The 14,797-nt window shown below is 42.6% G+C and overlaps 1 protein-coding gene across 3 annotated transcripts in view; it reads left to right on the top strand.

Annotated features, from left to right (window-relative positions):
* Positions 1–14,797, top strand: part of TSPAN4 (tetraspanin 4) — a 732,067-nt gene that overhangs the window by 21,427 nt on the left and 695,843 nt on the right. For 2 of the 3 annotated variants that reach the window (XM_075326919.1, XM_075326922.1), the window contains exon 2: positions 9,996–10,143. The gene's annotated coding sequence lies outside the window, so the exon portion shown is untranslated. Of the gene's footprint in view, positions 1–9,896; positions 10,144–14,797 lie in introns of those variants that run through there. The other variant, XM_075326921.1, reaches the window with a different exon arrangement.

Below are 14,797 nucleotides of genomic sequence, written 5' to 3' on the forward strand. Positions count from 1 at the left end.
TATCTATTGAATAAGGACCCATAGCTTTCCGAGTATATAAAAAGCTTCTGACTTCCGTACTTTCGGTTAAGTGTACAAACCCACTGTGCCGTTAGCCAGCATTGTCCAGGACTAACATATTGATGACTTATTCTAAGGATAGGTCGTCAATATTAGATTGGTGGGGGCTGGACACCCGACACCTCCATCTATGAGCGGTTATCTTCTCCGGCAGCTGTCAAAGTAAACAGTGTGCAAAGGCAGAACAATGCGGCTCCGTAGAAAGTTTAATGGATGCTCTTGGGTACTGAATATCCTAATAAAATTAATTCTGGCTCCAAACCTTGTTTATATCCAACCGCTGCCAGCATCTGATCACTGGGGGTACCAGGTGTACGACCCCCACCTATCTGTTATTGATCGAGAAGTCGTCGATATGATAGTCCTTAGTAACCACGTTTTACTTAAAATCAGCTTTGGACTCGGACATATCTCATAGACCTATCTGAATAGAACAATGTGAAAGTTCATCATTAGTTTGCAAACCCCTAGAGGCTAAGATGCTCTGTGGCCAAAGTCTGATTGCCATGGTTAGAAATCACTTCTACACCAGGAGCCATACAAATTATCTCTCTACAATTATTTAATCTGTACATTACAATACCAGGGCTTGACATTGATGCAATTTAGGACACTTGATTCAAGTGACAAAACTGAGGAGGTACCAGGGCTTAAAATATGGGTATGGAGAAGGCCTTAGCTGGTGCAAGAATTAGGGATCTGTCTTAAAGGGAATTTGTCACCAGATTTGTCCCCTATAAGCTGCGGCCACCACCAGCCCTTATATACAGCATTCCAGAATACTGTATATTAGAGCCCAGGCCACTATGTACAACATAAAAAACACCTTTACAATGCTCACCTATAGGGCGGTCTGGGTGTCGCTGGTCTCCGGTCCAGTGCCTTGACTCTGCGCCGATCACCGTCCTCCTTCTTCTGAGGCCCATGTGCATGAGACGTCTACATCATCCACACAGGCCAGCAATGAGGTCCTGTGCAGGTGCACTTTGATCTGCCCGGCTGAGGGCAGATCACAGTACTGTAATACAAAGGCGCGAGGAAAGGTTAAAGACTGCCCACGCACCACGCATACGCACCACAATACTTTCATCTGCCCTGAGCAAGGCAGATTAAAGTTCGCCTGCACAGGACCTCAATACTGGCCTGTGTTGATGACGTAGAACGCGTCAGGCACACGGGCCTCAGAAGAAGGAGGATGGTGATTGGCGCAGGGTGAAGGCACCGGACCAGAGACCAGCAACACCCATTGAACCGGACCGCCCCTTAGGTGAGTATTATAAAAGTATTTTTTATATTATACAGCACGGCCTGGGCTCTTAAATACAGTATTCTGTAATGCTGTATATAAGGGCTCAGTGATGGTGGCCACAGTTTATTGTTGCCAAATCTGGCCACTGGTTCCCTTTTAATTAATGACCAGGAATCAGGCAGTCGCTCTACAACTTCATCATGTAGCAGACCAGGACTCTATCACTGACCATCAGACAATTGTAAATATAGAAGGTATGAGATGATTTCTATAAAGTTCTTTTCGTAAGGCAAGACTACAAATTTATGGAGTTACTAGTTGCATATGCTGAATGTGCTCTACAGATAACAGATGTGCCCATGGAAAGCCACCTACGGCATCTGAAGTCATTTTTATACTCTTCTACTAAAATTCCCATCTTTTATTTTTTGTTCTTTTTTTGCAGAGAGATTTCTGCAGTGCATAAAACAGCCATAAACTAGTTAATGCTTGTATCATCTTCCCCAGCATCTTTACAGCCGGGGCTTGGAGCCAAACAAACCACACTGAACGCCTGTAACGGAGCCAAACACAATCCTAATCATAGGCTGTTACTGTTCGTTATTCTGTGAGCTGAGCTCCACACTACAACATTGTGTGTGTGCAACGCAGACCGAAGATTCGCTGGACTTGTTTACTGTCCCCTGGAGATCCTCCAGAAATACAAAATTAAATATGCAGCAGAGCCGATCCATAATGGGCAATCATTTAGATTTGCCCCACGGAAATTTCAGAAATTAAATCAGCATACATTAGAGAGAAGTATGAAATATATTCATGTTTCTTTAGCCGAGTGAGTGAGTCATAATATGTCATGCCATAGGACTGTAGTGCTGCAAACTAACATATTACACACACTCCTCAACATTGAAATTGCAACACCAAGACGGAAAAATCGTGAAATTATGGAAATCACGGGATAGATAGACATGTTAATGATCTGTAAATGATATCGAGACAGATTGAGAAAACATGATTTCTTTACTATGCAATTTATAAAAAGTTTGACATGTCAGTCATTCAGTTTTTCATGATGTATATGTATAATATGATATGTTTACAATAAAAATAGATTGAACATAATGATCTGTAAATGATGAAAAAAGAGAAATAAAAGTTTAAAAACATGTCAATTTAATCATTCACTACAAGCGCCAAAGTCCTCGCATTTATACCTTCGGTTGCTATCAGTGAGGTTATTTAAAGGGGTGGTCCACTACTCAGCATTAGTGGCCTTATCGATGTAAAGCTCATAGAGGCTTTTCTCAAATACCTTGTGTAGTAAATTTTGATTCTGAGCGGCGCTATTGAGGTCTGCTCATCCCCATCACGTGACCTCTGGGCTCCATGACCTCTGAGATCCGGTGACATCATGCCAACTTCCAGTTGACCGAATATCACCAAGACTGGCCTCAGTCTCCTTGAATGACTGGGCTGTGGGCAGAGTTTCACCGCTCGTCATAGTCCAGCATCGCTCCTGCTTGCGGTGCTCTGCAGCGAAGGAGAGAGCACGTGAGATGCTGGGCTGTGACAAGCGGCCCAGTCACTCAGGGAAACTGAGGCCACCTCGGTGTTGTCAGGTCAACTGGAAGTTGATGTCACATCGCTGGATCTCAGAGCTCAGAGCCCCTGAGGGTCATGTGATGGGGCTGCGCGGACTGCAATAGCGCCACTCAGAGTCAGAATTTATTACACAAGTTATTTAAAAAAAAGCCTTCTTTATGAGCTTTACATTGATGTGGCCACTAATGCTGAGTAGTGGACCACTTCTTTAGTGGTTGGCTTTGCAATGTTCTGCCCCACTGAATGCACTTGGGCGAATCATCAAGATCTGCTGCTGGCAGCTTCCTTTGCAATTGCCGAGCAATGAAGTCCCAGATGTGCTAAATGAGAGACAAGTCTGGAGACATTGTAGGCCATAGTAGCATGTTTACATCACACGGATTGCTCACAGTAGCACCAGCAACATACGGCTTGGTGTTGCTGGGTCGAAAAACTGCTTCTGGGACTCTTTGGTGAAATGGCCGTACCAATGATTCCACAAACAATTCGATCTAGTGCCGAGTGGTTATTGCCCGGGAATGAAGTCTAGAGTGGTCTGGCTTTCGTATATTATCCCACACCATTATCCCAGGAGTAAGACCAGAGTGATGTTCACTCATGATGGCCTCTTCTTGGCATTGCCCAAGTGATCTCGATAGATTCAAAGAACAGCATGTAGTGATCCTGTTTAGTGCTGCAAGTGAAATTAGATTCCAAATTTCAACTTAAAGGAAACCTGTCATCAGAAATTGAGCTTTAAATCTAAAAGATTCCACCTCTGCAGCTCCTGGGCTGCATTCTAGCAAGCTTCCTGTACTTTTTGTGCCCCCTTTTAAACCAAATAAAACACTTTATAAAGTTGTACCTTTTTGCCTGCAATTCTTGTAAATCGTCCATGTGGGCGGGCCGTGTGGTGTCGGTTACTGTCCCTCCTTCTGGTTTACGCCGTCCCCCATTGCTTCATTTCATAGATCAGGACGCCACCCACAGCGCCCGAGGTCCCATGCACGCGAGGACTGCTGGTGACGTGGTCGCAGGCACGATATTCTGGGCGGCGCTGTGAATGCATCGCAAGTGCCCGCCCATAATACCGTGGCCGCGCTCTCCCCTTTGCCTTCTGCGTAAGCGCTGGCCAAATGATCCGACGTCACCTTTCCCATCTTGCCCTGCAGCAGGAAATAGATGTTAGGAGCGGATCAGGCCACCACAGGTTACGAGGAGACGCTTGCGCAGAATGCAGGAGGCAAAGGGGAAAGTGCGGTCACGAGGTTATGGGCGGCACTTGCTGATGACACTCACAGCACCGCCCATAACCTCGTGCCCGCGCAAAGCGTCACCAGCGGTCACACGTGCACACAGTGCACGGCACCGCTACAGTCGCAAAGCGCATGCGCGGGACCACGGGCGCCCAGGGGCGGCATCCTGAGGTTTGAAATTCAGCGTTCAGGGGTGGCGTAAATCTGCTGGAGGAACAGCAACGGATCCCAGAGAGCCCACCCCCCATGGACGATTTACAAAATTTGCATACGAAAAGGTACAAGTTTATAAAGTATTTTTATTTTGGTATAAAAGGGGCCACAAAAACTATAGGAAGCTTGCTAGAATGCAGCCCACGAGCTGCAGAGGGGGGAACTTTTAGGTTTACAGGTAAATTTCTGATGACAGGTTCCCTTTAAGGCATCAAATAGTTTCTACACAAAATGTGAGATGGCATTTTTATGACATTGGGCTACGAACCACGTTATAGGTGTTGCATTGACCTCATGCCACCACTCTCTTAAACTATCATGGTGTTGAGTGAAACACCAATGGATGCTGGAATGGAGGTCGATCACCTTCAATCATGAGTCCCAATTTTGTTTTGGACTCTGTGATAACTGGCAATTGGTCTGGAAACCACGTGGGCAACACCATGAAAAAGCTTTTCTAAGGGACCGTGAAACTTCCAGGAGATGATTTCTAACATGACAGCTCCAGGCCGCATGTTGCTTGTGCTACTGTGAACAGCTTGTGTTGCCGAAACGCTACCATCACCTGCAGCGTGTTCAGATTTGACATCCCAGATGTGCTGGGTGGGGGAGCTTTGGCCGGCAATTGCAAATGGAGCTGCCAGTAGCAGATCTTGATCATTTAACATCCCCAAGTGCATTCATCATGTCAGAACACTCCTCATTGATAGAAGCCGAGGAGTGTAGGTGCGGGGATTTCTGCATGTGGCGCTCATACTCCATACTGAATGCATTGAGATGTTTTGAAAAATTAGTTTCCATTTTTTTTTATCATTTGCAATTCATTAACTCTCTAACCATCCTATGATTTTCATAAGTCGACACCTTTTTCCTTCTTTGCATTGCAATTTCAGGGTTGAAAAGGTGTATATACAGTTCTCAGTACATATATAGTACATATATAGTACAGTACACAGTATAAATGAGTACACCCCTTTTGAAAAGTAAGCTTTTAATCCATATCTAACTGTAGAGACATGTTATGCATCACTCTCCATCCAGCATTCAGACTCCTAAAAAGGTCTATCCTGATGAATTTAAAATGGAAGATGTTGCAATATGTCGCCAACGTTTTCATTCCATGCCTGGAAGGCCTGGTGCTGTCCTGGAAAATGATGGAGGTCATACATAATACTAATGTCATGGTTGTCTCTTTGCTATATGAGACTTGTGACAGGTTTAGGACTTGAGTCATTTTCCATTCTTGACTTTCAATATTAACATGTTTTCCTTTATTTTGGCAGTTGTAGGGTTAATGTCAGTATTCCTTGCTAGCAAGCAGGCTAATTACCAGCACAGGTGTTTCTGGTTTGGGACCACTCCCAGTTGTTTTATATATCCTCTGCTACCAGCAGAAGGTGCCGGTTATTTTCTTTGCCATTTGGATGCTGGGCCAGGAGGTGGAAGGAGCTGCTGAAATTCTCTTTTGGAGTTGCTGCGGTGGTTGCACTGTTGGCGCTGACTGCAGCAGTCTGTTGTTGTGTTCCCCCTATCTGTCTTCCTTCCTTCTCTGGTGTGTTCTTTCAGTGCAGCAGTGAGGTTAGAGACCATTACCTGCCCACTATCTAGCCAGGACTATTGTAGGGTCTTTTCAGGGCTTCAGGTTCCAGCTCGGCGACAGGCGAGGAACCTCTATAGGAACTTGCTAGGAGTGTAGGGTACAGCGGCAGGTAAGTGGAGGAGGTGTAAACCACTGGAAAGTGAGCAGCTTATTTTGTGACAATGACATGTGCCAAGTGGTGGGGTATTTTAGGCAGTAATGGGCTGTTATACTACACCACTGGGCTGGGATAAATATTAAAAGGCAAAAATGCTCCAGCTCTGCAGATCATAGAGTTCATCTTCCAGATAGGTTAATGGTGGTCAATGATTTTTCTCGTCCCCACCCAATTCCCAACCCCCCTCTTGATTGTGAGGTATTTGCAATGGAAGAATAGAAGACCAACATAAAGGACAGGCAATATATTTCATTATTATAACCCATTCTTGCCCCGTAAAAGAAGACACAAAGATGCCATTTTGCTGAATTTATGTAATTTATTTAAATTTAATCCCAAACTTTGGGATTCTCCTGAAGCTAACATTTTGGGGAAATTTGCAGCTAATTGAATTAGCTGCCTATTGAATGCTTCTCTCTAATCCCTAATTCTCATACAGCATCATACATAGCATAACTTTGAAGTAATGCAATAGAAAGATACTCTGCAGGAAGTGTGTGTGTGTGTGTATATATATAATATAATATTACTGTATATCAGGTTGGTCTCTATGCTTAGTGGCTAGCCTCGCTATATGCCAGCAGGACTGAAAATACATGGGAGCAGAGCAAGACTACGACCAAACTGCTTCACACCTGCCTGTGGAAAACTAAAAAGACAGGGTGCACAGCCTAAAGGGGTGAGTATGTTACCCACATTTTACAAGGTGCAAGAAGCTAAACCACAACTGAAAACATGGGCCAGAACACATATATATATATATACAGGTAAAATGAAAAGTTTCCCTCCACTATCTAAAAAGACAAATCTGCAGGTTTTTCTCACTATCTGACAAAATCAGAATAAACCTTTCCTGTTTTAAGTCAATTAGGAAACAAAATTATTTATATTTGCCAAATGCGAGAATAATGAGAGAGAGAATGTTTTAAGGCATTTTTATTACTTCCTGCAGAGTCCAAAGTTTCCCTCCATTTCGTTAGTATTTTGTACCATTGCCCTTTAAACTGTATGACTTGGGTGAAACATTTTGGATATTCTTCCACAAGCTTCTGACAATAGTTGGTGGAATTTGAACCCATTCCTCCTGACAGAACTGGTGTAACTGAGCCATGTTTGTAGGTCTCATTGCTCGCATCAGCCTTTTCAGCTTTGCCCATAAATTATCAATAGGATTGAGATCAGGGCTTTGTGATGGCCACTCCAAAACATTGACTTTGTTATCCTTAAGCCACTTTGTAACCAGTTTGGCAGTATGCTTTGGGTTATTGTCCATTTAGAAGACCCATTTTTGCCCAAGCTTTAAGTTCCTGACTGATGTCTTGAGATGTTGCTTCAGTATTGCCACATAATCTTCTTTCCTCATGATGCCATCTATTTTGTGAAGTGCACCAGTCCCTCCTGCAGCAAAACAACCCCACAACATGAAGCTGCCACCCACATGTTTCACAGTTGGGATGGTATTCTTAGGCTTCAAAGCTTCTTTGTTTTTTCTCCAAACATAATGATGGTCTTTATGGCCAAACAGGTCAATTTTAGTTTCGTCAGACCACAGGACATGTCTCCAAAAATGAAGGTCCTTGTTCCTATGTAAATTTGCAAACATTAATCTGGCTTTTTTATGTTTCTTTTGGAGAAATGGCTTCTTCCTGTCAGAGTGGCCTTTCAGCTCATGTTGATACAGTACTCATTTCACTCTGGATAATGATACAAACTTACCAGCTTCCGCCAGCATCTTCACAAGGTCTTTTGCTTTTATTCCTGGGTTGATATACACATGTCTGACCAAAGCACGTTCATCTCTGGTACACAGAACCCATCTCTTTCCTGAGTGGTATGATGGCTGGACATTCCCATCTCGTTTGTACTTGTGTAGAATTGTTTGTACAGATGAACAAGGCACCTTCAGGTATCTGGAAATTGCTCCCAATAATGAATCAGACTTGAGCAAGTCCTCAATTCTCATCCTGAGATCTTGGCTGATTTTTTTTTACTTTCCCATGATGCTACACAAAGAAGCAGTGTGTTTCAGGTGTACATTAAAATACATCCACAGGTGTGTCTCTAATTAACTCAGATGTTGACAATGAACCTATCAGAAGCTTCCAAAGACATGACATCATCATATAGGCTGTCCCATAGTTTTTAAAGGCATAGTATATTAGTGTATGTAAACTTTTGACTTTGCAGAAAATAATAAAAATGCCTTAAAACATTCTCTCTTTCTCTCATTATTCTGGCATTTGGCAAAAACAAATAATTTTGGTTCCTAATTGACCTAAAACGGAAAGGTTTATTCTAATTTCATGTCAGATAGTGAGAAAAACCTGCAGATGTGTCTTTTTAGATAGTGGATGTAAACTTCTGGTTTCAACTGTATTAGTAATACATGTAAAAAACAAAATAAAAAATAGTCTATTTAGGATCAGAATAAGGAAAGATTAACCTTTTCCTTCCCATATCCTATTTCAGTATTGAGTATTTGAAACAATCTCTTTGCCTACTTTCCATCTCTTGAGTGCCTCAATCATTCGGACGAATGAACTGACATTTTGGTAACTTTCACTTTTGAAAAAATAATTTTGTTTTTTGTCTTTAAATTTTTTTTTAATGTATATTAATAAAAAGTAAATTTTATTAACAGTTAATAGGTATATTCTGACACAACACTGAAATTTGTATACCGGTCAAAAATTTTCTCTTCTGAAATATTTTGATGCCTGCCCTGCTGGTGCATAGCAAGGTGAGATACTAGAGTTAGGGGCCATCCTGATTGGGTACACCTAGTCGCGTTTCAATGGTTTTTACGCTTTTTTTTTTTTGCCTACTAAATGTTATCTACCTTATGTTATTTATATGTATCATTACTATTTATTGTCTTACTGCTGAGTATCTATTAGTGTTTTTGTTCTAGGTTTTGTCTGTTAATGACCACAACGTGAATATACACCTACATATTACACTTATACAGGTGTTTTCGGTTTTACCATTTTACCATACAAAGCATAAACATTTTTCTACAATCACAAAAACGTATGATTTAATTGCTCTTTCTTAATCTAGGCTAGGCGGGCTTCACATCAGCGATATTTCACCGCTATGCCGGATCCGGCACAAATGCGTTTCACTTCAATGCATTTCCCATGGACTCGCGGCAAGTTCCGGTCACATGCGTTTGTGTATGACGCACGCAACCGCATGTGACCGCACCTTGCCGCGAGTCCATAAGAAATGCATTGAAGTGAAACGCATTTGTGCCGGATCCGGCATAGCGGCAAAATACCGCTGATGTGAAGCCCGCTTTACTTTTTACATTCAGCATTTTTCCCTATAATATTGTTGGCACATTTAGGAACCTTGCAGCAATGTATCATCGCCTTCCCCTGTGGAGTTAATGAGTGTCTGTTTTGTATAAAATCTGTCATTTTATAGGTGATTGATCTTAAGACCAATGATTTATAAGATGGCTATGACCAAGTGCAGATTCCTTGTAACTAATGACTGTCTTTATTATGTAAAGTCCGCTTCTGTAGGCTGAATACATACGGAGCATGTCTCACAATGCTGTAAATGGTTGTGGAGATGCGTATAAAATCCACACATCCAAGTATAACCACAGTGTATTTGTAACTGTCCTCCATTGCTCCATATAATTGATCACTGAACACCCCTCATTGTTCTGCTCATCCTCCCCCTTACTTGTATAAAGAGTCCCATTCTTGGGCTATTATAAGGAAATCTTGTAATTTGTGCAGGGGAACATGATCCTCGGAGAGACCAGTACAGCTGCTTGCATTTTGCACTACATCGTGGATTAACGCTGTAATCTGAGCTTTTCCTTCCTCTACATATTTTGAATTTCAGATTTCTGTTTTTTGATAGAATCTGTCAAACGCGGAGGATAAAGAAATCTTGGAGATTTTGGTCCCTGAAAAACTGAGAGCAGGGCTGTAAGTGGATTTTGCATTTGATGTGAAGAGGTAGAGAGTGCCGGAGGAAAAGACGTTCATCAAGGAAAAGAATAAAAAAGGTATGTAAATTATTTCAATTTATTGCTTGTTAATCTATTTCTTCCTTCAAGTTTAATGCAAATTTAAAGAGCACTCGTAAGATGAATAGATCTGCTCCATTGTTCAGTCTTTTTCATTGTCTCTTTAAAAACATATTTTTCGGGACTTTTTCAAGTGTTTGCTGTATCTTCAAGAGATAAAACAAGATGGCAGACTCCATTGTCAAGCTGTTGTGATTTCTGTTTGCTGAAAGAGAATCTATCACTACAGATGAGCGGACCCGAAGTTTAACGTTTGGTGTTTGTACCAAAAAAACAGTGTTCGATTTCTGAGTTCAGGTGCTCTACGAATGCTAACCACTTGTCGAGCAACTCTGTGCTCGGGTACGCTGTGTTCTCAGCCCATTGCGAGCCGCTTGCAGTGTTTGAATGGCTTGCACTGGGGAAAAATCAGCGATATTGGATGTAGTGTATAAAAAAAAAAATGAAAAAACCCTTCCTCCCCTTAAAATGCTCAGTTTATGGCTGACTGTATGTGGGTGGAGAGCCAAACTGAGCAATCATTGACTTTCAATGAGGTTTGGGTCCAGACCAGACCTTATCTAAAGTCCAGCTGAACCCGAACTTCCATGGATCCACTCATCTCTACCTATCGTCAGTCCGGGGCTGCACTTTTTTGGTAAGGACAACCTCAAACTGGTGAGATTGTCTAGATTGTGGGATCTTGAGATGCTGAGCGGTATGCCAATACCCTATGTATGTTAGGTGTTTTAGGTGGAGCATTAGGGACCCTTCTGACCACTTTTGTTACACGGAACCTGTCACCAGATTTTGGCCTTCTAAACTAAAACTAGCACCTTAAGCAGTGCCTGTACTGCATTCTATAAAGGTGCATGACTTAAAATGTCCCCCCCCCTGCAGACCCCACAAATACCTTTATAAAATCTCCTGCCATGTATGTAAATTGTAAAGTCCAATGGGCGTCCTAATCTTTGCCTTCTGTCCATTTTTTTGCCGTTCTCCTGTGCTGATTGACATGGATGATGCCTTGGGTGCCATCCACAAAGGCAAAGCAGAGCAGGAACAAAGGAGATGTGGAGCTACCACTGCGCTGCCGAAGATATGCCATCCACAAAGGCAGACAAAATCTTGCGTCTGTGTAGACATATTCCCAGCTCACGCAGGCGCACTTCGCTCTGCCCTATTGTGGGCAGAGCCGAAAACATAGGTGCGTGAGCCGACGAGTTCTCTGCGAAGGTGAAAGATTTTGCCCGGCGATGTTGATGACGTCACCCACTTTTTTCACATTGCCATCGGTCCGGGCAATTTACCTACATGGTAGGAGATTTTATAAAGGTATTTGTGGGCTCTACAGTAGGGGGTCAGGGGGTAACGTGCAGCAGGCGGGGTGCTTTTGGTGCTAGTTTTAGTTTAGAAGGTCAAAATCTGGTGACAGGTTCCCTTTAAGTGTTATTTAGAATGAATAGTCTAAGGCTGCCCACTTTTTTCTTTAATAAAAAAGGGCAGTCTCAGATTGGTAACGGGTATTTTTTAACACCCCCTTACACATCAAACTAGGCAATATCAGCGGGATCGGCTGTCAACCTAAAGAGTACTGGCGCCTCCTGGCTTCTCCCTACAGATGATGCCAGGGCAGAAGGATCTAACTTAACTTTCATAGCCAATCCATTTTTTTTGTTGCCAAGATAATCCACTGCTGGAGGAGTCTGGTAGCGTCTCTCTCGTGGAGATCACAGGAGCGCTCGACCAAAGGGAATGTTCGTGCATGTTGGGGAAGTTGGGAGACATAGTTGTTGGCTGCTGAGTAATTGTTTCCAAAGGAGGGGCACCTGAGGGACTCTTTGTCATATGGCAAATTTATCAACAAGAGTGTTACAACTGAAAATGGAATATAAATCAAAACATTTGTAGCAATTATCAGCTTATTTTATACATCTCATACAATAACATCCTTCTTTTCTTGTGTGCTGAACCGTGGGCCAGGAAATCCCACATTTTCCGAACATATGAGTCATATGGAACCACAGAATGATCATCTAAAGAAAATGACCACCAAAAATCGAATACCACTATGCATGATCCCACAACATACTAGATAAAGAGGAGAAATATCTAAACTTTATGGGGCTTTGCCCAGTTTTAAACAATGGCATGAATAATTCTGATATTCTGCCCACCGTAATCACTTGTGTGGAGAAGGCTCAGCTCTGTTCAATCACCAGTGAAATTATATTCTCTAGGGCCAAAGTACGAGCCTTTGATTGCAGCGCACAGACATGTCGGCGGTGGACCGAAAGCGCAGGTCATTGGTGAAGATAAACAAGCTTGTCTCAAAGCTGTAAGTGTGTTTTTATTAACGCCTGCATCGCAGTACTATTTTTTTAACATGGCTCCTATGGCTCTGACTAAATACTTCTATATTAGTGTGTCCACAAGTGAGGGGTTTTCTAAGAACCTGTGATCTCCATCAGAGTCAGTTGGAGAGCAGGGACCCCCTATATACCCTACATATTTCCTGCACTTCACTTGTCTCCTGCCCAGTCTGGTCCTGGTAATACTACAACTCCTAACATATCCTGGAAGCTAGCATAAAATTGTTGTATAAGAAATAGATGGTTTATGAAAAGTAATCAGTGTCTCTATTTCTTCTTCTTCTCCGTGTTAAAAAAAATTATTTACTACCCTAACTCATTTCCTTTTTTTATTCATCAAATGTGCTATTATGTGCACTAAATGCATCCAAACTCCTATTATAGTAATATCAACCTTTTATCATGCAGATAACATCAATTGGTGTCTGTGAGCTGCGGCTCTGATGTTTATATCCATCACTTCTTCCCCATATGCTTACTGTCCTCTATTACTACAAGTTCCATCATGCATTGCAGTAGCCTGTGCACAACCCTTCCATTCTCCAATTTGCGCTGCCTAAGATATTGCTAGATACCAAGTGTAAGAGCAGCCAAGGATAGGTACCAGCTACAATTGTAATTGCCAGGTGGCCAGTACAGCCCTGCCAGGTTTGTTATGCACATTTTTCCGCTTTTCAGCTGTCCATGTCAGTGATTGGATTACTTAAACCCCTTTGCTTTTGAAATGCAGATTGTAGCACTTTACTAGCAAAGGTGTCAGCCCCTGCTGTTACAGCTGAATAAAACTGTCAGTTCAGCTTGTGTGAGGTAGACTATTTGTGTCTTCAGGAGACATGATCATAAGCTGTCATTCACTCCTTATCGTCCACACCCACCATCAAGAGCCCAGTGACAACTGACTTTCTATTGGTCTGATTTCTGTGCCGGAAAAGGATGTATCAGAGGAGGAAGAAGAACCTACAAAACCGTCCAGTACTTATGTGATCCCTGCTGAGATGTGCTCGTAGAAGCTATACATCTAATACAAGTACATTACAAAAGGTATTGTTTTGAAAAGCTTTGATATATAGCAAGGGGGTGAAAAAGTATTTTTCACAAGGAACCATCCCTTTGTGTTGATACATATTCTGTGTAAAATAGCTGTGAGTTTTCATCAGATTGCTACACTTTTTTTAGTGTCTTCTGGCAATGAGGCCTTTTATTTGGAGCTATTGTGTCACAATCCTTTACATTATAATCTGGGCTGGACTGGCTGTTATAGGGGAGTGCACCCGCTATATGAACTGCCCTCTCCCATTGGGAGATGCACTAGCATTGCTTACAACTTTCTCTAGACTTTGATTGTATATTTTCTGTAGGCAATATCTATTCTGCCCCTAGGCAATATTCCACAGCTAGTACTTGCCCAGGTCATGCAGTTCGCCTGGAAAACATCCACTGAGGCAATAACTATTCTATAAAATTAGCTCTTTTTATGTCTGTAATATAAACAAATACCCTCTTTAGAGCGGAAGAGAGCGGGAATTCTTGTGTTACCTACAGTATCGGAGGTAGCAATCCTAAAAGTCAATATCAACACTTTTAAATGGTTTTGCCACATGACTTAAAATGTGAAACCAAAACAGAAACTCTATTAGCAGACATGTGTTTTGGGCATTTGCCCCTCATCAATGCTAAGCCGGAGAACTGATTTTGCTTGGTAAGAGTCATCTGACTGGTGTTTTATGGAGTGAAGTTTCTCCTTCTGGATAGTAGTAGGTTGGTGTTAGGAGACTTGAAACATTGCATGGCCTATAAGTTTCCTTACATTAACTTGGCACAAACTTGGCACAAACTTTACCCCTTGGATCCTCTGCCAGAGGCCTCTAATCCAGCCAAATCAGCTCATTTGCTTTCCACTGATGAGGAGCAGACAATCTGAAACATGTTTAGAAGTGGAGGGTTTGGTTAGGTTTGCAATTGTAAGTCATGTGACTGTATCGCCCCCATGTCAGCGGCCGAGTCACTCGGATCTGGAGCCGCGGTGGCTCGAGGGGTCTCCGAATCCAGGGGGTCCGCACAGACACTCGAATTAAAAGAGCAGGGGGAGTATGTACAGGGGATTTGGAAAGTTCGTGATGCCACCCATGGTGCGTGGTAAGATGGTGTACCACCGCTGCTGTTGGTAGGGGAGCCCAGTGGCGGTGGTATAGCAGCAAGGTGTTTAACCCCTCCGTGGGTAGGGGGTTTATGCCCCGGGGCCCGTTGGGATGTTGGTGATGCTGTTGCCGTTGGGTAAAGTA

The sequence above is a fragment of the Anomaloglossus baeobatrachus genome, chromosome 10 (assembly GCF_048569485.1).
Source record: "Anomaloglossus baeobatrachus isolate aAnoBae1 chromosome 10, aAnoBae1.hap1, whole genome shotgun sequence".
Taxonomy (NCBI): Eukaryota; Metazoa; Chordata; class Amphibia; order Anura; family Aromobatidae; genus Anomaloglossus; species Anomaloglossus baeobatrachus.